Source organism: Dipodomys merriami, unplaced genomic scaffold (genome assembly GCF_024711535.1).
Source record: "Dipodomys merriami isolate MVZ:Mamm:240054 unplaced genomic scaffold, mDipMer1.0.p SCAF_599, whole genome shotgun sequence".
NCBI classification, from domain to species: Eukaryota; Metazoa; Chordata; class Mammalia; order Rodentia; family Heteromyidae; genus Dipodomys; species Dipodomys merriami.
In genome coordinates, this window is record NW_027206178.1 from 376,942 (window position 1) to 399,733 (window position 22,792).

At 39.0% G+C, this 22,792-nt stretch overlaps 1 protein-coding gene across 48 annotated transcripts in view; it reads left to right on the forward strand.

Moving 5' to 3' along the window:
- Positions 1-22,792, forward strand: part of LOC138813404 (protein FAM114A2-like) — a 185,365-nt gene that overhangs the window by 115,687 nt on the left and 46,886 nt on the right. For 36 of the 48 annotated variants that reach the window (XR_011367801.1, XR_011367793.1, XR_011367785.1 and 33 more), the window contains 7 exons: positions 517-667; positions 2,469-2,590; positions 4,098-4,136; positions 7,196-7,346; positions 7,533-7,774; positions 10,696-10,773; positions 11,038-11,141. The gene's annotated coding sequence lies outside the window, so the exon portion shown is untranslated. Of the gene's footprint in view, positions 1-516; positions 668-2,468; positions 2,591-4,097; positions 4,137-6,178; positions 6,285-6,450; positions 6,569-7,195; positions 7,347-7,532; positions 7,775-10,695; positions 10,774-11,037; positions 11,142-22,792 lie in introns of all 48 variants that reach the window. The other 12 variants (XR_011367784.1, XR_011367782.1, XR_011367790.1 and 9 more) reach the window with 12 other exon arrangements.

Sequence of the window (22,792 nt, forward strand, 5' to 3'; positions counted from 1 at the left end):
GTACTGTTACCTTTACTGGTTTAATTGCTGTTTTCTGTTGTTTGTGGCTTTTTTTTTTAATTTGAATTTTTCCCTTTGTTACCTTGGGACTCCGTTAGTGTGTTTTCTTGTAAAGAATTATCAATGCATTATAAAATTAAGGCATTTTTTATGGGCTGGATTTTTTTTATGGGTTTGTCTAATGCTTAGACAAACAGCCAGCTCTTTTCTTTCTGCAGTTGCCTCTGTCAGTGCAGTACAAAATCCTGAGTGCTATCAAGATTACTTATTAGGTTACTGTTGAAACCACTTTTGGAAATGCATTTGGCTCCTTAGGTGTTGCTGTCTAGCATCAAATTTTGTTTAGCTTCTTTTTTTTTTTTCTATGCAGCTCCTGATCCTTAGTGAATTTGATTTGCTGTCCAAAAATGAAGGGTAGTGCTTTATACTGGAACTTAGCTTTGCTTCTCTCCACTCTTAAAAACTTTCCCTTGAGCTCTTATTATTTGCTGTATCTATGCTTCCATCTCTTTTTAGGTTTTAAAGAGGCCAAGGAAAAAGAAGAGCTAAGGACCTCCAATGATGTAGCCATGAAACAGACAAGAAAACTCATTGTGAGCTACCCTTTGATGAACTTCAAGAACATCTAGAAGTTCTGGCGATGCTTTCCCAAGAAAGTGAAATAAAGGTAATTCCAATCCCAAACTCCCAGCTGAAAAGAGTCTTCAAAGAAAAAACGTTGCATGGTTTCTTTTCACTTTGTATATTTGGACTATGAAATGTGTCTCTGAAGGAGATGTGGGTCGCTCGAAATATTATAATAGAAGAAAAATATCCCCTACTGTTTAATTGTTAGAAATAGTGAATAAGTCAAATGTTATTTCTCTTAAAATTATAGAAAAAGAACAGGGCTGGGAAGGTGGCTCAGTGGTAGAGCACTTGCCTTGCATGCCTGAGGCCCTGGGTTCGATTCCTCAGCACCACATAAGCAAAAAGAAAAAGAACAGAGGTCTTAGTATCAGATATCCTTTTCTTTCACCTTAGTCTTTAATTTTCTGTTTTTTCTCCAGTGTCATGGGTTTTTAGCTGTCAAAAAGCCTGTTGTAGCTGCTAATTTGTATATAATTTCCTGTTAGTTCATCTCCTCTGATAATCTAAGCCAATCTTTCTTCTTCTTGTTCTTCTTGTTCTTCTTGTTCTTGTTCTTGTTCTTCTTCTTGTTCTTCTTGTTCTTCTTGTTCTTGTTCTTGTTCTTGTTCTTCTTCTTCTTCCTCTTGTTGTTGTTGTTGCTGTCGTTGCTGTTGTTGTTGTTGTTGTTGTTGTTGTTCTTCTTCTTCTTCTTCTTCTTCTTCTCCTTCTTCTTCTTCTTCTCCTTCTTCTCCTTCTTCTCCTTCTTCTCCTTCTTCTCCTTCTTCTCCTTCTTCTCCTTCTTCTTCTTCTTCTTTCTTCTTCTTCTCCTTCTTCTCCTCCTTCTCCTTCTCCTCCTCCTCCTCCTCCTCCTCCTCCTCCTCCTCCTCCTCCTCCTCCTCCTCCTCCTCCTCCTCCTCCTCCTCCTCCTCCTCCTCCTCCTCCTCCTCCTCCTCCTCCTCCTTCTTCTTCTTCTTTTCTTCTTCTATGTTGGTCTTGGAGCTTATACTCTGGGCCTGGGTCCTGTGCCTCAGCTCTTCAGCCCAAGGCAGGCACTTACCACTTGAGCCACAGCAACACTTTCAGTATTTTTTCTGGTGGTTTATTGGAGATAAGTGTTTCATGACTTTTTCTGCCTGGGCTTCGAAGTCATGCTTAAGCACTGATAATTTTCATTTATCTTTTGGCCTATATTAATTTTGGAAATTCAAATTCTATCTATTTTTCTATAATATCTACCCTTTAGTGTTACAGTTATTAAAAAAATTAGTTCTGGCTCTAATCCTAGCTCAGGGGGCTGAGATCTGAGGTTAATTGAAAGCCAGACCAGACAGGTCATTTTCGATAAATAACTCAGAAAGCTGGAAGTAGTCCTGTAGCTCCAAGTGTATATGGCTATCCTTCAGAACAAAGAGCCTCAGGGATAGCTCCCAGCTCAAGCTCCAGGATCTGCAAAAAAAAAAAAAAAAAAAAAAAAAAAAAAAAAAAAAAAATTAGAACTGGGTACTTCAATCGTAGCTATTTAGGAGAATGAAATCTGATGATTATGGTGGGAAGCCAGCTCAGATAAGAGTGTCTGTGAGACTTTTATCTCCAATTAACCACCAAAAAGCTGGAAGTTGTGCTGTGGTTCAAATAATGGAGTGCTAGACTTGAGCACAAAAGCTAAGCCCCCAGGCCTTGAGTTCAAGCCCTAGGACCAACACAAACACACACACACACACACACACACACACACACACACACACACACACACACACACACACACAGAGAGAGCTGTGCTGGCATGAGCTCTTCAGTCTTTTCTCCTTATGAGAATTTTTTCATTAATATTTACACAATATTTTATTATTTTCATTCAGGTGAAATCTTTCCTTAATTCTCTGAGTGTAGAAGAATTAGAGGCTCTCATATTTGAATCAGAACAACTCAGAAGCATTTTCCCTAGCAGAATTTTATGAGGAAGAGGAAGGAGAGAAAAAAGGTAATATGAAAATTCAGAATCGGAGTGGGAAGATGCAATGTATTTATTATTACTAGAGTATTTATTATTACTAGGGTATTTATTATTATTATTAATATTAATATTGTTACTAGATTATTTATTATTACTAGAGTAATTTGTGTGTTTGTGTGTGTGCACGCACAACGCCTGTGCTGGTCCTGGGGCTTGAACTCAAGGTCTGCTTGCTGTCCCTGACCTTCTTTGCTTAAAGTTAGACCTTTAAGGACTTGAGCCACAACCCTACTTCCAGCTTATTTTTTGTGATTAGAGATAGGAGTCTCATGGAGTTTTCTTCCTAGGCTGGCTTCCAACTGTGATCCCGAGATCTCAGCTGCCTGAGTAGCAGTCTGACAAGGATAGCCACTGGTACCCTGCATCTCTCTCTTTTTTGCAGTGAGAATTTTCATGTAGAATTCTTTTTGCAACTTTCCCCCATCTAGGTGTTCAGACACGTCAGCCTCTTGCTTATGTCTTCTTTTTTTTTTCCCTGTCAGACTCCTCTTAGCATCCCTCATACTGATATTGTTCATACCCCCCTGCCAGTGATTACAGTTAAAGATTGCTCTTTTCAGAGTTTGTCCTCAGTTTGGCTAATGTTTCTTTATATCTCTGGATACTTCATCTGTGCCTCGTGACTTGTGGGATCCTTAATCCCATCTTGAATTGAGGCAGAAAAGGTGGTAGTACCTAAAACATGAGTGACAATCTTCCCCCTCCCTGCCTCCACAATTTAAAGCCTGTATCTCTTAGAAAATATGAATGTTGAAGCTGCTCATTTTTTATAGTAATTAGGTAATGTGGCAGTTAGTATAAAATGTAATATCTGGACAAATGAATCTTAAGGGTTGTTTTATTTTAACATTTAATTAGATATATTTCTAAGACATATTATCTGCTAATTGGCTATTTTAAGAAAGTGGAATCCAATGAATTCAGTTTTGTCTTTTTTTTTTTTTAAGCTGGTCCTAGGACTTGAACTCAGGGCTTGGATGTTGCCCTAAACTTTTTTGCTCATGGGTAGTGCTCTACCACTTGAACCACTGTACCACTTCTGGCTTCTTCTGAGTAGTTCATTGGAGATAAGAGTCTCACAGACTTTTCTGCCTGGGCTGGCTTTGAACCATGATCCTTAGATCTTAATTTCCTGAGTAGCTAGGATTACAAGCATGAGCCACCAGTGCCTAGCCCATTTGTAGTGTTTAAATGAACTATTTACTTTGCCATGGAATGACATTTTCACTCTGAAGTATACAAGTGGTCATAGAGACTAGAATTTTATTTGGTGAACATTTCTTAAAAGTGAATGAAATGAGCCTTTACGACGAGAAAAGCAACGATGTATGAGTCATTATACACATTCAAACTAAGTTTCAATTTTGTAGAATGTATTTATTGCTCTGTTGAGCTTTGTAGCTTCCCAGTGCTGTTTACAGACTATGCTGATGAAATCTGTGTTGTTAATAACAGCTATATTCATTGATTTCAGGACAGTTGGTCAGCATTTGGAAGATTTGTGTGACTCAGTGTGAGTATTTTCCCATTATTTAATGTGTGATGTTAGCAAATCATGTACAGGCAAAAGAAAAGAAAAGACTAACTGATTTTTAATTTAATACATCCAAGCAGAAAATCTTATGGTATAGCTTCAGGCTCATTGCTATATATCTCATTACAACTAAATTTTAAGAGATGACCACTAGTTGAGTTTTAGTGTAATATTAAGGAGTATGCCAGCATTAGCTTTATTGATAATCTGAGAAGGCAACTAAAATACTTCTTCCTTTTCTAACTAAGTGACTTTGTAAGGTAGATTTTCTGCATATACTTGAAACAACATAACCCAACAGACAGTATAAAAGCAGATGAGAGAATACAGGTGTCTTTCATTAGGCTAAAGGATGAAGAGATTTATTAAAGATGTAAAACAATGGGACTATTTTGCTGAAATTTTACCTTTTTTGGAAAATACAGTTTTTTTTCAATAAGTGTATATTAATAAGTAGTGTTTCTTTTCTTTCTTTTTTTTTCTTTTTGGTGAGTTGTGTGGAGTAAACTTTGGGATTGGGTGCTGACCCTCAGCTCTTTAGCTCAGTGCTAGTATCCTACCACTTGAGCCACAGCACCACTTACAACTTTTTCTGCTTATGTGGTGCTCAGTAATTGAACTCAAGGCCTCATGCATACAAGACACTCTACCACTGAGCCACCTTCCCATCCCCAGTGTTTTTTGTTCTTAAGTTTACAAAACTACCATAAACACTTGAGTTCTAAATTTTCTTTTGTTTGGGTTGTGAAACTAGGACTCAATACCTGATGCTTTGCTCATTAGCTGAGTTCTACTTTTTAACATATCTGTCTGTTTCTCTCGTGTGTGTGTGCATGCACATGCGAATGCATGTGTATCCCCTATTTTTTATTTAATTTATTTATTTTTGTGCCAGTCCTGGGGCTTGAATTCAGCACTTAGGCATTGATCCTGAGCTGTAGTCTACCACTTGAGTTATAGTTGTACTTCTGGGGTTTTTTTTTGTTTTGTTTTGTTTTCTGAGTAGTTTATTGAAGATAAGAATCTCATTGACTTTCCTGCTCCAGCTAGCTTTTAATAGCAATCTATAGATCTCAGTCTCCTGAGTGTGTAGCTAGGATTACTGGTGAGAGCCACCAGTTCCTGGCTCTACTAACATTTTTTTTTGCCGGTTGTGGGGCCTAAACTCTGGGTCTGGGCACTGTCCCTCAGCTCTTCAGCTCAAGGCTAGCGCTCTATCACTTGAGCCACAGTGCCACCTCTGGCTTTTTCTACTTATGTGGTGCCGAGGAATCGAACCCAGGACCTCATGTATGCAAGGCAAGCACTCTACCACTGAGCCACCTTACCTTTTTAATTAGCTCTTTGGGAGCTCTCAAAATTTAAGAGTATTAAGAGGTCCTGAGACTAGCATGTTTGAGAGCTGCCAGATGAAAATTTTCCAAATATTAGTGCTTTTAAAGATGGCTCTCTGTTTACTTCTTTGAACTGTCAGTGTGCTTGCCACTGATATCTCTAAACCTCATTTGATTTTTTTCTTTTTTTTTTTGTTTTTTGTCGGTCGAGGGGCTTGAACTCTGGGCCTGGGCGCTGTCCCTCAGCTCTTCAGCTCAAGGCGAGCGCTCTACCACTTGAGCTACAGCGCCACTTCCGGTTTTCTGGTGGTTTATTGGAGATAGGAGTGTCATGGTCTATCCTGCCCGGGCTGGCTTTGAACCGCGATCCTCAGATCTCAGCCTCCTGAGTAGCTAGGATTACAGGCATGAGCCACCAGCGCCCGGCTTTGATTTTTTTCTATTTCTCATCAACTGTAAAATAACTAGTCTTCAAGTTTTCTACAAAGCGAATATTTCTCAGTGAGAAACTTTTGTTACTCCTTTAGTATGGATTTTATGCAGACTGGGACATTTTCTTTTTTGTTTGTTGTCTTCAGCATCGTGTTTTAGAAGTCAGACTAGACAATTGTATAACATCTTACAAATAAATGATTCCTTAGTCTATGTAAAAGCTTGATTCCTGATTAGAAAATGTTTTCTGACCAGGTACTGGTGGCTCACACCTGTAAACCTAGATACTCAGGAAACTGAGACCCCGGATCTGGGTTTAAAGCCAGCTCACCAGCAAAGTCTGTGAGACTCTGATCCCCAGGTAACTACCAAAAGCCCAAAGTGGAGCTGTAGCTCAAGTGATAGATTGTTAGATTTGAGCTGAAGAAGCTCAGGGACAGCACCCACGCCCTTAGTTCATGCCCTAGGACTTGCACAAAAAAAGAAAAAAAGATTTTTTGAACATAAGTCTTAATGTTTTTCTGAAGTATTGAGATGGCAGTTAACTATGATGGGCTTTGGAGTTATCCACTGAGTCAAAATGAAGATCTGTCTTTTACTAAAGCCATGTGACCTGCGATCCTGAGCTCTTTTCTCATCTGTAAGGTAACCCAATCTAATTCCTTACAGGTTGTTAAAATAAGTATTAAATGAAATACGTTATTCAGAGGCTGGGAAGGTGTCTCAGTGGTAGAGTGCTTGCCTTGCATGCATGAGGCCTTGGGTTCGATTCCTTAGTACCACATAAGCAGAAAAAGCCAGAAGTGGCACTGTGGCTCAAGTGGTAGAGCACTAGCCTTGAGCTGAAGAGCTGAAGAGCTGAGGGACAGTGCCCAGGCCCAGAGTTCAGACCCCAAGACTGGCAAAAACAAAACAAAACAAAACAAAAATGAAATAATGTATTCAATAAGTGGCATAATAGTCATAAGCAAGAGATGGTAATTATTTTAATGATTCCAAAGATATAATAGATTAAAAAATCTGCTTTTTAGAAGTCTTAACTTAGGAAACACATAAAGCCATTGTGATGTGTTTAGATAGTTGCATTCTTTCTAATTAGTCCTCAATATGACAGTTGTGTTATTTATAAACTTTTTTCTGCAATTAATTGCATTTGTTCATGTAATCAGCATCTGTTTGGTGTAGGAATGGGAATCTTGAACTTTAAATACCATTCAGAGGACTCTGAGGGATTTTCTAAACAGTTGGATTTTTGTCTAATATGTTCACCAGAAATGACTCTGAAAAGAGACTCCTACCCAACTCCTCTCACTCTTTGCCAGCCCTCCTCAGTGATATTTGTTGAGAATTCAGCAGTGATGTTGGCATTTAATGATATCTCAATGAAGTACTGAAAAAATGGAAGTAGCTGACGGGGATAAAGGTAGGAACCTGCTGTTGTGGTAGTGTTGGTCATCTTTTTCTATCAGCATTCTTGGACCTTGCCATCCCTTTGCCTAAGAATATGTCTTCCAATTTTGGGAGAGTCCTGCCTTTTTCCAAAGTCCCTCCAAAGCCCACACTTTATTCCTTTATTTATTTATTTTGTTATTGTTGTTTTTGGTGCCAGGACCACAGCTTGAACTCAGCTGATGTCTTACTAATCTGAACCACGGCACCACTCTGTCTTTTTCTTGCTAAGTGGAGATAGATCTAAACAGAATTTTCTGCCTGGCTGGCTTTAAACGTCCATCCTCCAGGTCTCAGCCTCCTGAGTAGCCGATTATTGTCGTGAGCCACCAGCACCATCCTACATACTTTCGATGCAACTTCTCCTCATCTCAATGCCAGTCACCAAATGCAAAGCCTCAGGCAAGTACTCTACCATGGAGTTATACCCCTAGCCTAATACTGGGCCACACTCCTGCCCAATATATACTTAATTCTGTGGAAAGTATTTGGTAGTGATCTTCCACCATTGTTTTCCTTTGTTATGATGGTACTGGGGTTTGAGCTCAGCTCACTCAAACTTAGTAAGCAGACACTCTACCACTGAGCCATGCCTTGGGCCCTGCTTTCCCTTGACTGTTTTCAGGGAGAGTATGGTTTCCTGCCTGGATGCATGCCTGAACTACAATTACCGATTTCAGTCTTCCTGTCATTGTTAGGATCACAGACACTTGCCACTGTGTCCAGCCTCTCTGTTGAGATGGAATCTCCTAAAATTTTCTGCCCAGGCTGGGCTGGAACTGAGATCCTCTTAATTTTGGACTCTCACATTAGTGTAGGAGGATGAGCACATATTAATGTAACAGGCTATGGCTGAGAAGGGATCTCACAAACTGTGCTGCCAAGGCTGACCTCAAATTATAATCCTCCATTCTCAACTTCCCAAATAGCTAGGTTTACAGGCATGAGCCACAGCAGTGACCTGCCTCATTTTGTTCGCAACACTTACCAAAAAAAAGTTATTAACACTCAAACATAATACATTGTATATCTGAACATTGTAAATTAAATGTATATATTGGAATATTATTTACATTCTAAGTATACACTAAATAATTTTTTAGAACAGAATGAGATAAATATAAATGAAAAAAATTCTGCATGCTATTGGATCATTTTGTCTATATTTTGTGATATAGGTATGTCATTATGTTTTCAGATTAATTTCTTGCACCCAGTAGGATTTAGTTGGATGACAACCTACGAGTCAGGTTTTAGATTTTTATTCATATTAGGATATAGTTAAATGTTGCTTAAATGAGTTACGTTGGTAAGGATGGTATTAATGAGATCACCTTCACAATCCATCTTATACTTGGGATTGCTAAGTCATTTTAATTCTTTCTCTTAAATGCCAAGGGAGAGACACAAATGAGCTATGATACATTCTTCCCACCAATCCCAGGAAATTTGGGGGACAATGGTCAGATAAAGCAGTAACAATTTTCCCTTTAAGCTATAGACTGATGATTAAGAAATATATAGATTCTAAAGGTTAATACCTTTGGCTGGTCTCAAAGTGAGTGAATGGATAGGATTTAGGTGTGTAAAGAGAGAAGGAATATTTCCTGACAGTATGTTTGGCTGTCTTGATTATAGTTTGCTCTTGACTTACCCATATGTTTGCATGTTTCTTCAGTGAGGTGTTCTGTTTTCCCATCATCAAGATAGCATTTTCCTTAGCACCCTTCCAACATTAATCCTTTCTCCCGCTGATTTAAACATCACCTTGCTCACTTGGATCATGGATTATTCCCTCAATTTTACTTCCTTTTTTTGTTCCTAGATTAGTGCTGATCAGTTCTCTACTCAGCCATTAAAATGATCTTCCTTTGATTTAAATTTGATCTTACTTGTCTCTGTTCTAAAATTCATTCAGTGGTTCCTCATCTCTTCGTTAGAAACTTTGAAATCTTACTAGGATGTAAAGGCCTAGTCTTTGCTGGATCCTACTTTGTTGCTTTTTTCCTTTGTTTACATTAAATGCTGTGATTATACTAAACTTCCTGCTATGCTTTCACCCCCTAATCTTGGCACTCATTTTCTCTGCCTGAAACTCTTCCCATAACTTGAATTCCATTTTTAAAATTCTTTTTCTTTTCTTTTTTTTCTGGTCCTGGGGCTTGAACTCAGGGCCTGGGTTCTGTCCCTGAGCCTCTTTGTGCTGAAGGCTAGTGCTCTACCATTTGTGCCACAGGGTCACTTCTGTCTCTTTCTGTTTGTGTGGTACTGAGGAATCAAACTCAGGGCTTCATGCATGCTAGGCAAACACTCTACTACTAAGCCACATTCCCAGCCCTGAATTCCATTTACTTTATACAATATCTGCTTCATACTCTCCATTCATTCTTCTGTAATGTGACGCAAAGAGTATTGAGAGTGGAGGCCAAGGTTTAACTCCTAACCTTTGCTAAGAAATCTTGTGGAAATTCTTGACCTCTTCCAGCCTTCATTATCTTTATTGCCAAAGTGTGATAATGCCCACCTCTCTTATAAGCCCATTAAGAACATCTATCGACATTCTATGCACAAAAAAATTCTATAAGCATGTCAGCCAAAGATGTTTGGTGTGGCAACGTGGGTGATGACAACAAGAATGATCCAACCAAGGAAGCATTTAGCTTCACTGCTCAGGTGACCTTCCTGAACCATCCAGGCCAAATCAGTGCTAACTATGCCTCTGTCCTGGATTGTCATTCAGCGTAAATTGCTTGCAAGTTTACTGAGTGGAAAGAGAAACTTGAAAAGAGATCTTGTAAGAAGTTGGAAGCTAGTCCTAAATTCCTGAAGTCTAGTGATGCTGTCATGGTTCATATGGTTCCAGCAAGCCTTGTGTATGTGGAGAGCTTCTCTGACTATCCTCCTTTGGGTCATCTTGCTGTTTGTGATAGGAGACAGTTGCTGTGTGTGGCATCAAAGATGTGGACAAGAAGTCTGCTGGAGCTGGCAAGGCCACAAAGTCTGCCCAGAAATCTCAGAAGGCCAAGTGATTATTATTATTCCTAACGCCTGTAGCTTCAGCTTATTCAGTGGTGGAAGAAAAGTCTCAGAAATGTTTGTCTTAATTGGACATTTAAGTTTAATAGTGAAATAATGGATAATGATAACAATGCATCATAAAAACTTGAGAAGGAAAGGAAAAAATTCTATAAGCACTCATATTCCATGCTCATTAAATTGTTATGCATACTTCTGCTGCCTTCACTCCTCTTCCTTCTCACCTTTCTTGTGATCCTCAGCAGTTTTTCTGGAATGTTTTTCATGTAAAACTTTGTTTTTTTCAGGGGATGAAGATTTTTCTGAAGAGATAACAGAGATGTTTTTCCCAACACATCTCCTGCAAACCAGACAAACTGGCCAGGGTAAGTTATTACTTCTTGGTGATTGTGATTCATTTATTTGTGACACTTCAGTGAATAAAAACTGAGATAGTAACCATTTACAATATGGAAGTAAGAACAAAAGCCTTGCTCTTTGTTGGTGACTTGTGAGCTATGTTAATATCCAAGGTCAGAGTGGGCAAAGAGGTTCTATATCCAGAGAAATATTTAATACAACATATATTCCATTGCCTGCTCATGCACAGGACATGGGATGCTTTTTCCTTTTATACCTATCTTTCCCAGGCTCAGGAGACATTCTGTAAACCAGTAAGCCCCAGGCACACAATGCTCTCTGGACAGAGGGAACTGATATAATCAAGATGTCCTGTTTGCTCCTAAGTCCTAGGGTAAGGACCCTAATAATTGATCTTTTTGGTTGTTGTTGTTATTAGAAAATAAATTTTGTTATGGAATGTCTTGGGTAGAAGAAAGACATTCCTCAAGCAACAAAGTAGCAGAAAGTTCCAGGCCAGCCTGTGCTAGCAGGGTTTGACCTCAAAAAGAAAAAAAAACATAAAGAAATACATGTTTAAAATCTACTGAATGTAAGAAAGAAAGAGTACGGTTTCCTGTGAGTATATAATGTCAGAGAGTTTCCTGGAAACAGTAGCCTCTAAAATGGGATGATTGTTTTTCTTTATAGGGAAATAGTAATAACATTTATTATTATAACCACAATTCAGTGACATTCAGTACATTTCCAGTATTGTAGAACCATCACCTTTATCTTATCCCAAACATACCCATCACCCTTGACAAAAATTTTGGGCCATTAAACCATTCATGCCTCTTGCCTTCCCTCAACCCACAGTAGCCCTGAGTTATTTTCTGTGTCTGTGAACCTTCTTACTCTTGGTACTTTATTGTTGTAGTCTGAATGTTTGGATTTCCATAATTTTTCATATGGTAACACTTGATCTTTTATTCTTATCCCCTAATGTTTGCTTTCTCCATAAAACCCTCTCAGAACACTCCTCGGGAACTCATCTTCTGCAGTTCAAGTGCATCTCTTCACTATTCAATCTAGTATTGTTTAAAAATGGTCAAATTTAAGAAAAGTCATAAAAAGAATATAAACAGTATTTATGTGCTTTTTATGAAAATTCACTATAGTTAACATTTTCCTTCATTCGCTTAATCACTTATTTGTGTGTATGTTCTCTTTGTGGACATACATTTGAGATTAACTTGTATATATCATAGTCCTCTATTCCTACCTATTTTAATCTTGCTCTCCTCAGGATAAAAATGTCCCATTATTACATAGCCACAGTAGTTACCGGCTTCAGTAAATTAATCACAATGCCATACTTTGCTTAATCTTTGTCTATATTTCAGTCTTGACAATTGGCTCAATTCTGTCCCTGTCATTTTTTTCTCCAGTACTAATACCAGTACATGATCATGAATTATATATAGTTGTGTATACTTGATCTCCTATAGTCTATAATAATTCTCTGCTTTTCCTTTATACCATTACTATTTTTAACAACACAAGCACCTGCTTCCATTTAGTAGCTAGGATGAGAGGTATGAGTGACTGCTGACTAGCAAATGTAGAGTTCTTGAGGGTTAAATTGTGTTATTTGTTTTTGTTTTTGTTTTTGTTTTTTACAAAGTATGAGGCTCATTGTAAAAAATGCTCAGTGTTGTTGACCCCATATAAACTAGCTTATTATCCCAAATATACATGTAGATGTTCAATAAGCAGATATGTCTCTATATTTTTATTCTAGGTAATTTGCTAGGTGCTAGGGAAGTAATGATGAGAATGACATAGAACAATCACAAGAATAAAAGAAATCATGTTAATAAATATTTTTGAGGTCAATAATTCTCAATGTGGTCCCTATGTGGCAATTCTCGGAAGGCAGTTTTCAAATAATTGAAATTTTTGGCATAGAGATACAGGGTATAGCAGGGGCATTGGCCTGGTTGTCTGCAAACTAAGGGTGTAGGGAAAAGTGCACTGGAGCATGTGATTCTGGGAATAATTTTTTAATATTTTTGTTTACATTGTTTACCTTTTTTTCTCCAGGCTAGCAGGCTTCATACCTTGAGCCACAGCTTAATTACTCACTTTCTTTTTTCTTTGTTCATTTTTGCTGACCTTGGGGCTTGAACTCTTCTGCCTGGGCCCTGTCCCTGAGCTTCTTTTGCTCAAGGCTAACACTCTACCACTTCAGCCACAGCACCACTTCCAGCTTTTTCTGAGTAGTCTATTATGTTTCTCGGACTTTCCTTCCTTGCATCAAACTGTGATCCACAGAACTCAGCCTCCTGAGTATGAGTAGCTAGGATTACTGGTGTGACCCTTTGGCACCTGGCTAGGTTTTTCTTATGTTTTGGTTCTGGACCTAGGGCTTGAACACAGGGCCTGGTCAGTGTTGTTTAGTTTTTGTTTTTGATTTAAAGCTGATAGTCTATTTGAGCCAAAGATCACTTTCTGCCTTTTTGTTGTTGTTTTCATTCTTTGTGTTAATCCCAGGGCTTCAAAGTGGCCTGGCCAGTCTCCAGTGTCCATGCTTTCTCCCACTTCCGCCCCCCCCAAGTTAGCAGGCACTACATCTTTAGCCAGTGCACAACTCTTCCTTTTTATTTTTGGTGGTTGTTTTTATTTCTTTGTATTTGGCTTTTATTTATTTATTTATTTTGGCTGGTCATGGGGCTTGAACTCTGGGCCTGGGTGCTATCCCTCAGCACTTCAGCTCCTGGTCCTCTACCATTTGAGCCACAACACCACTTGCAGCTTTTTTTTCTGCTTATGTGATGTTGAGAAGTCGAACCAGGGCCTCATGCATCCAAAGCAAGCAGGCACTCTACCACTGAGCCACCTTCCCAGCCCTGGTTTTCATTTTTTTATGGTGATACTAGGGCTTGACCTGCCAGTCTTCTTGAGGTGTTGGGCTTTTTCCCCCCTCTAGGATGGAAGTTTTACAATTTGAGCCATAGCTCATCTTTTTTTTTTTTTTTTGTTAATATAGTAAGGTCTGCTCCTGGATGGTGAGCAGACACCACACTCCTCACAGCAAAGTCTCCACCCAGTAACTGCGTTACCTAGGCAACTGGGACACCTGGAAGAAGTCACATTTGCATCCACTGAGGTCATATCTGAATTTGATGTGTCCACACCTTTCTCTGCCCGTACCCTAGATAAGGCCTAGCCCAGGCCCAGACACTCTCTCTCTACTCTCTCTCTGCTCTCTCTGCTCTTTTCTAGCTCTTTCCTCTCTCTTTCCTCTCTTTCCCAGCTCTCTCTCATTCCAAGGCCTTTCCCAGCCATGTGGAGTGCCAACCTTGCCTGGTCCCAGCAGGTCTACTGAATAAAACTACCCCTTACCTGAATAGCATGTGCATGGTGCTGTTTTTACTCGGCTATCTCTTTTTTTCAAACCTAACAAGTGAGATAAGTGTCCTATGGCTCTAACTACTCAGGGGCTGAGATCTGAGGACCTCAGTTGGAAGCCAGCCCAGACAGAAAAGTCCTTGTGAGACTCTTATGTCCAATTAACCACTCAAAACCCAGAAGTGGCGCTATGGCACAAATGGCAGAGCACAAGGCTTGAGTACAAGAGGCTCAGGGACAGCGCACAAGTCCTGAGTTCAAGCCCCACAACTGTCAAAAAAGACAGAAAGGAAAAAAGAACTACAGGAAGCCAAGATGACTATCCAGAGAGCTTGGTATTGGCATAAGAACAGACATCAGGACCAATGGAATAGAATTGAAATCCCAGAAATGAACCTACAGACCTATAGCCATCTAATCTTCGATAAGGGAGCTAAAACAATAGAATGGAAGAACGACAGCCTCTTCAGTAAATGGTGCTGGTAAAATTGGTTAACTACTTGTAGAAAACTAAAGCTAGATCCTTATATATCACCTTGCACCAGAATCAACTCCAAATGGATCAAAGACCTCAAAGTTAATGCAGACACTTTGAAAACATTACAGGATAGAATAGGAGAAACCCTAGGTCTCCTCGGCTCAGGCCGAAATTTTCTGAATAGAGACCCGGAAACACAACAAATCAAAGAAAGGTGGGACAAATGGGATTGCATGAAGTTGCAGATCTTTTGCATGGCAAAGGACATAGCTAGCAAGATCAATAGAAAGCCCACTAATTGGGAGAAGATCTTCACTAGCCATACAACAGACAAGGGTCTCATATCTAAAATATACTTGGAACTCAAAACATTAAATCCCCCAACAACAAATCTGCAAAGAAAAAACAGCCCAATAAACAAGTAGGCTAAAGACTTAAAGAGAAACTTCTCTGAAGAAGAAAGAAGGATGGCCAATAGACACATGAAGAAATGCTCAGCCTCTCTAGCCATAAAAGAAATGCAAATCAAAACAACATTGAGATACCACCTCACTCCAGTTAGAATGGCAAAAATCAAGAACTCTAACAACAACAGATGCTGGAGGGGATGTGGACAGAAGGGAACCTTACTTCATTGTTGGTGGGAAAGTAAACTTGTTCAACCACTTTGGAAAGCAGTATGGAGGTTCCTCAAAAGACGTCACATAGAGCTCCCCTATGACCCAGCAATCCAATTTTTGGGCATTTACCCAAATGTTTACAAACAAGACCACACTAACGCCAACAGCACAACTATGTTTATTGCAGCATTATTTACCATAGCTAAGATATGCAACCAAGCCAGATGCCCCTCAGTAAATGAATGGATCAAGAAAATGTGGTATATATACACAATGGAATTCTATGCCTCCATCAGAAAGATGACATTGCCCCATTTGTTAGGAAATGGAAAAACTTGGAAAACATTATATTAAGTGAAGTAAGCCAGGCCAAAAGAAACATAGGTCCCATGGTTTCCCTTATTTGCAATATCTAGTATATGTATGAGTCAAGCGGAAAAGGTCAGATAATGTAATGTTATGAAAATGAATCCTTAGATATGTATTTTAATGTTTTTTTTTCTTTCATGCATTTGTTTCTAACACATTTATAAGATTATCTCTTTGTAGCTTTGTATGTCCCTCCCCCACAGTATAACCCTGCTTTCACTATATTTGATGTCATTATAAATTGTGTAGGAGATGGGGAAAAACAAGTCATTTAAGGATACAGGTAGACCTGTTGCAACAATGAGAAGTACAAGTTGTCATGTCGAAAACGAGCTTTACAATGTTGGTGGGGGGGAAAGCCGGGAGGATTGGGTGGGCGGTTGGGGGGGGAGGCTGGGAAGGGATGTGTAGTGTAAACAAAGGAGGAGGCTGCAATGCTTGATAAGAAATGTACGCATTAACCTGCCCATGTAATTGTAACACCTCTGTACAGTGTGTTCACAAAAAAAAAATAAAATAAAATAAAATAAAGAAAGAAAGAAAAAAAAAAGAAAGTTGAGAGCCAAGGTTCAAAGCCATCCTAGGCATGAAAATCAATGAGACGTTTTTCACCAATTAACCAGCAACAGGTAGGAAGCAGTAGAGCTCTAGCCTTGAGTAAAACTCAAGTTTTAGCCCAGGAGTAGCATAAATGAAAAGAATTCTCATTTACTTTCCTGCCCAGGCTGGATTCAAACCACAAGAACTTAACGGCAAAGTGACCTGCCAGACTCAGCTCCATCCAGGGAAAAGTCACCCAGCTCAGGCGCCAGCCATTGGAGTGCCTTGCCTCACTGGGTAACCAGAGCCAGAGGCTGCCCCTCCCTCTAGCAGCCACCACAATCAATTGAAAAACAGAAACCCTGAGAATGGCTCCAGGCTGGGCACTGTGAGCTTTATCACAAAATAGCCCCAGGGAAAAGCTACTGTTTGTTGAAAGGCCTCAACTCTACCCAGAACCTAGCCTCATCACCACATCCCCCACTTTTGTGATTCTCAGAGCAGATCACCCTCCCAGAAAACTAACCTGGGAGGGGGATCTCAAAAGCTTGGGTAAAGCAGAGCATTTTTCTGCCTCTTCCAACCAACCAACTTAAGAAACCAATCAAGCCACAGGACCTCAAGCTGACCAGAGACTCCAACAAGAGACTGGTTACAGACAAAAGGGAGATACAGGATTCTTCCCACACCTCCCCCCCCCAAAAAAAAAAAATCAAAAGACTTTTTTTTCTTTTTTTTTTTTCTTCTTCTTTTCTTTTTTTTGCTTGTTTTTTGTTTTTTGTTACCATATATATATATATATATATATATATATATATATATAAATAAATTTTTTCCCTTCTAAAACTTTTATTAATCTTTAATTTTTGCCTCTTCTGAAAAAATAATTGTTTTCCAGTAACTTTTTTTTTTCTCATCTTATAATTTTTATTTTAGGAATATGTGAATGAGCGTTTTCCTTTCTTTTCTTGTATTCTTTATCTTTTTCTTTCTTTCTTAATTATCTTTTTGTTTTTTGTCTAGCTCTACTGAACTTCTGATCTTTTCTTCTCCCTTTCCCATCCTTAAAGTTTTTCACATCTCCTCTATGTCCCTCCCCTTCTCTGAACATATTCACATTCCTCTCTAAATAGACGGTCTTTTAACCTCTATAATAACATTAATTTTTACGTTTCTATTTTTTTTCTGGTCTCTCTTCATTCCCCTTTCCGTCTCTTCTTTTTCTCTCTCTCTCTACTTGCATCCTACCCAACCCATTTCCTGCATTGTGATTAGGACATAGTTAACTCTCCCTGTGCCTCCCCACACCAATCTATTCCTATTTTTTACCCACATCTCTCCCTAATCCTAATAATTTCTGGTTTTCCAAATTCTTTTCTGCGGTTCGAAGTCCTTTAACATATAGTTGTTTGATGTTGAATAGATGTATCTGTTGAACTAGATTGTATCTGTAGACTATTGACTGTACAAACGCAAACTTTGGTTGATGGTTGCCTTAAGATAGTGTTCTAGCACAAAACTGGTGCAATCTTCATCTCAAATGGGCCGAGTAAGCCGGGAAAACACAAGAAAAATGGCAAATTCGGGTATCTCAATTCACAATCTTGATAATCATGGATTAGAACAGATAAAGAATAATCCAGAGGAGAGTTCCCAAATAGCTCTACAAACTCTAATAGCAAACATGATAAATGAGAAGTTTGACAATGTACAAAGGACTCTGTATGAGCGTGATAGGGAGAGAGAGGAGGCATCCCGGAAGTTTATACAGGAATATCACAAGCGTGAGGAAGCTACTCAAAAACTGATACAGGATTTGCGTGAACAACTTGAGAATACTCAAAGAGAAAGGGAGGAATGGCGTGAGCAGGCAGAGAACACTCAAAGAGAACTGCAGGAATCCCACAAACGGGAAGAAAGAGAACTGCAGGAATCCCACAGACGGGAGGAAGCTAATCAAAGAGTAATTCAGGAATTGAGAGACCAGGTAGAGAATACACAAAGATCACTAAAGGCATTCATGGAATCCATTAACAAAGAGCTGAAGGAAGTCAGGGAGACCACAAAGGGAATGCTGAATGGAACCCAACAGAAGGAATGGGAGTCCAAAGAAACCATAACCAATCAACTAAGTGATCTGAGAACAAACACTGAACACCAAATTAAGGAAGTAAAGAAATTCATACGAGACCTAAAACAGAGCTTCAACAAAGAACTTGAAGCCATCAAAGCTGACCAATTAGAAGGAAAAGAGATAAAAAACAAAGTAGAGAGTCTTGACAGCAGGTTAGACCATGCAGAAGATCGAATCTCAGGGATTGAAGACAGCCTAGATATTATAGAGAAAGAACATACAACCATCCAAGACAAGTCCAAGAAATATGATAGGTCTATCCAACACCTGGAAGACACCATCAGAAGGCCCAATCTAAGGATAATGGGTGTAGAGGAGCACGTAGAAACTGAAGTTAATGGTCTAGGAAATTTGTTTAACAGGATCCTAGCAGAGAACTTCCCAAACATACAAAAAGATAGGCCTATTCAGATACAAGAAGCTTTTAGAACCCCAAATAGACCAGACCAGAATAGGACATCCCACCATCACATTATAATCCACACAGGATCAACCCAGACCAAGGAAAAGATCCTTAAAGCTGTCAAGGAGGAAAGGGTAATGACCTATAAAGGGAAACCAATTAGAATTACCTCAGATTTCTCAGCAGAGACAATCAAAGCAAGAAGAGCCTGGAATGGCATATGCCATGCCCTAAAAATAAACAACTATCAACCAAGAATACTGTACCCAGCTAAACTCTCCTTCATAACTGAAGGCCAAATAAAAACCTTCCATAGCAAAGAAAAATTGAAACAATACATCTCCACCAAACCAGCCCTACAAAAGATTCTTAAAGATGTCCTACACATCGAAACCAACAAGACCGCAACAAAGGCCAAGAAACTGCACCCAAACTGAGAATCCAAGAACCTTAGGAAGAACCCAGTTTTCGCAGCCCCCAAGAAGGTGGATAACATGGCAGGAACTCCCAAATACCTCTCAGTCCTATCTCTTAACGTTAACGGACTGAACTCTCCAATTAAGCGACATAGACTGTCTAGTTGGATTAAAAAACAAGACCCTTCTATCTGCTGCCTGCAGGAGTCACATCTTGCCCGTAAAAACAAACACATTTTCAAGGTTAAAGGCTGGAACAAAATCTACCAAGCAAACGGCCCTCATAAACAGGCGCGAGTTGCAATCCTAATATCAGATAAAATAGACTTCAAATTAAAATTCGTGAGAAGAGATAAAGAAGGTCGCTACATACTAATTAAAGGATCTCTCCTTCAGGAGGATATTACAATTCTAAATATCTATTCGCCAAACAATGGAGCACCCAAATTTATCAAAGAAACACTACTTTCCCTCAAATCCCATATAGATTCAAAGACATTAATTATTGTGGATTTTAACACACCACTCTCCCCACTAGATAGATCAACTCGGCAAAAACTCAACAGAGAAACCGCAGATCTAAACAGCTGCATAGATCAACTAGACTTAACAGACATTTACGGAACATTTCACCCAGCAGCATCAGAATACACGTTCTTCTCAGCAGCACATGGAACGTTTTCTAAAATAGACCACATTTTAGGCCACAAAGCAAACTTGTCTAAATTCAGAAACATTGAAGTTATACCTTGCATTCTCTCTGACCACAAAGGAGTAAAATTAGAACTCAACACCAAAAGCCACCAAAGAAAGTCCGGTATCACATGGAGGCTGAACAATACACTGCTGAATCATGAGTGGGTCATGGAAGAGAGTAGAAAGGAAATTCAAATGTTCATGCTATTCAACAAAAATGAACACACAAATTACCAGCTCCTCTGGGACACAGCAAAGGGAGTACTCAGAGGCAAGTTTATAGCTCTGAGCTCCTACATCAACAAATTGGAGAGATCTGAAACTAACAATTTAATGACACATCTAAACCTCCTTGAAAAAGAACAGCAAGATAAACCCCAATCCAGTAGATGGAAAGAAATAATCAAAATTAAATCAGAATTAAATGAATTAGAATCCAAAAAAACTATAGAAAGAATCAACAAAACAAAGAGTTGGTTCTTCGAAAAACTTAACAAAATTGACAGACCCTTAGCAAACCTTATCAGAAAAAGGAGAGAACACACCCAACTTAATAAACTCAGAGATGAGAATGGAAACATCACCACGGAAACAACCAAGATTCAGAACATTATAAGGGAATACTTCTCAAAACTTTATGGTAATAAGTTTGAGAACTTGACAGAAATGGACCTTTTCCTAGCAAATATTGACATGCCAAAACTAAACCAAGAGGAGTTAAACTAGCTTAACAGGCCCATATCAAGCACTGAAATAGAAACAGCAATAAGAGTCCTCCCAGCTAAAAAAGTCCAGGACCAGATGGTTTTACAGCGGAATTTTACAAGGCCTTCAAAGCAGAGCTCACACCAATACTCCTCCAACTCTTCAATGAAATTGAAAGAGAAAGCTCACTACCCAACACATTCTATGAAGCCATCATAACTCTCATCCCAAAACCAGGCAGGGACTCATCAAAGAAAGAGAACTATAGACCCATTTCTGTGATGAACATTGATGCAAAACTTCTCAACAAAATTTTGGCCAATCGACTTCAACAATTCATCCAAAAAAATCATACACCATGATCAAACAGGATTCATTTCAGGGATGCAAAGCTGGTTCAATATACGCAAATCAATTAATATTATTCATCACATCAACAGGAGCAAGAATAAGAACCACATGGTTATCTCAATAGATGCAGAAAAAGCATTTGACAAGATCCAACACCCCTTTATGATGAAGGTTCTCGAAAAATTAGGAATCCATGGAACATTCCTCAATACAATAAATGCTGTATATGACAAACCTACAGCCAGCATTTTACTCAATGGTGAATAACTAAAGCCATTTCCTCTTAACTCAGGAACAAGACAAGGATGCCCACTCTCTCCACTTCTCTTCAATCTAGTATTAGAATGCCTAGCTACAGCAATAAGACAATATGCAGACATAAATGGGATCCAATTAGGGAAAGAAGAAATAAAACTCTCCCTCTTTGCAGATGACATGATCTTGTATTTAAAGAATCCCATAGACTCCACTCCCAAATTACTCAAGCTGATTCAAAACTTTGGCAAAGTAGCAGGTTATAAAATTAACCCCCAAAAATCAATGGCTTTTCTATATGCCAACAATGAGAAAAGTGTGGCTGAACTTAGGAAAGCAACTCCATTTGTAATAGCCCCACAAAAAATAAAATACCTAGGAATTAACTTAACCAAAGAAGTGAAGGACCTCTATGATGAAAACTTTAAAATCTTGAAAAAGGAAATCAACACAGAACTTAAAAAATGGCAAAACCTCCCATGCTCCTGGATTGGCAAGATTAACATCGTGAAAATGGCAATACTTACATTCATATGGAACAATAAAAGACCCCGAATAGCAAAAACACTTCTCAACGGAAAGAACACTGCTGGAGGAATATCAATACCAAATTTCAAACTCTACTATAAAGCCATAGTAATCAACACAACTTGGTATTGGCATAAGAACAGACCTCAGGACCAATGGAATAGAATTGAAAACCCAGAAATGAACCTACAGACCTATAGCCATCTAATCTTCGATAAGGAAGCTAAAACAATAGAATGGAAGAAAGACAGCCTCTTCAGTAAATGGTGCTGGCATAATTGGTTAACTACATGTAGAAAACTAAAGCTAGATCCTTATATATCACCCTGCACGAGAATCAACTCCAAATGGATCAAAGACCTTGAACTCAAAGCAGACACTCTGAAAACATTACAGGATGGAATAGGAGAAACCTTAGGTTTCCTTTGCTCAGGCCGAAATTTTCTGAATAGAGACCCGGAAGCACAACAAATCAAAGAAAGGTTGGACAAATGGGATTGCATAAAGTTGCAGAGCTTCTGCAGGGCAAATGACATAGCTAGCAAGATCAATAGAAAGCCCACAGATTGGGAGAAGATCTTTACTAGCCATACAACGGACAAGGGTCTCATATCTAAAATATACTTGGAACTCAAAAAATTAAACCACCCAACAACAAATCTTCAAAGAAACAACTGCCCAATAAATAAGTGGGCGAAAGACTTAAAGAGAAGCTTCTCTGAAGAAGAAAGAAGGATGGCCAATAGACACATGAAGAAATGTTCAACATCCCTAGCCATAAAAGAAATGCAAATCAAAACAACATTGAGATATCACCTCACTCCAGTTAGAACAGCAAAAATCAAGAACTCTAATAACAACAGATGCTGGAGGGGATGTGGACAGAAAGGAACCTTACTTCATTGTTGGTGGGAATGTAAACTTGTTCAACCACTTTGGAAAGCAGTATGGAGGTTCCTCAAAAGACTTCACATAGATCTCCCCTATGATCCAGCAATCCCACTTTTGGGCATTTACCCAAATGTTTACAAACAAAACCACACTAAAGCTACCAGCACAACTATGTTTATTGCAGCATTATTTACCATAGCTAAGATATGGAACCAACCCAGATGCCCCTCAATAGATGAATGGATCAAGAAAATGTGGTATATATA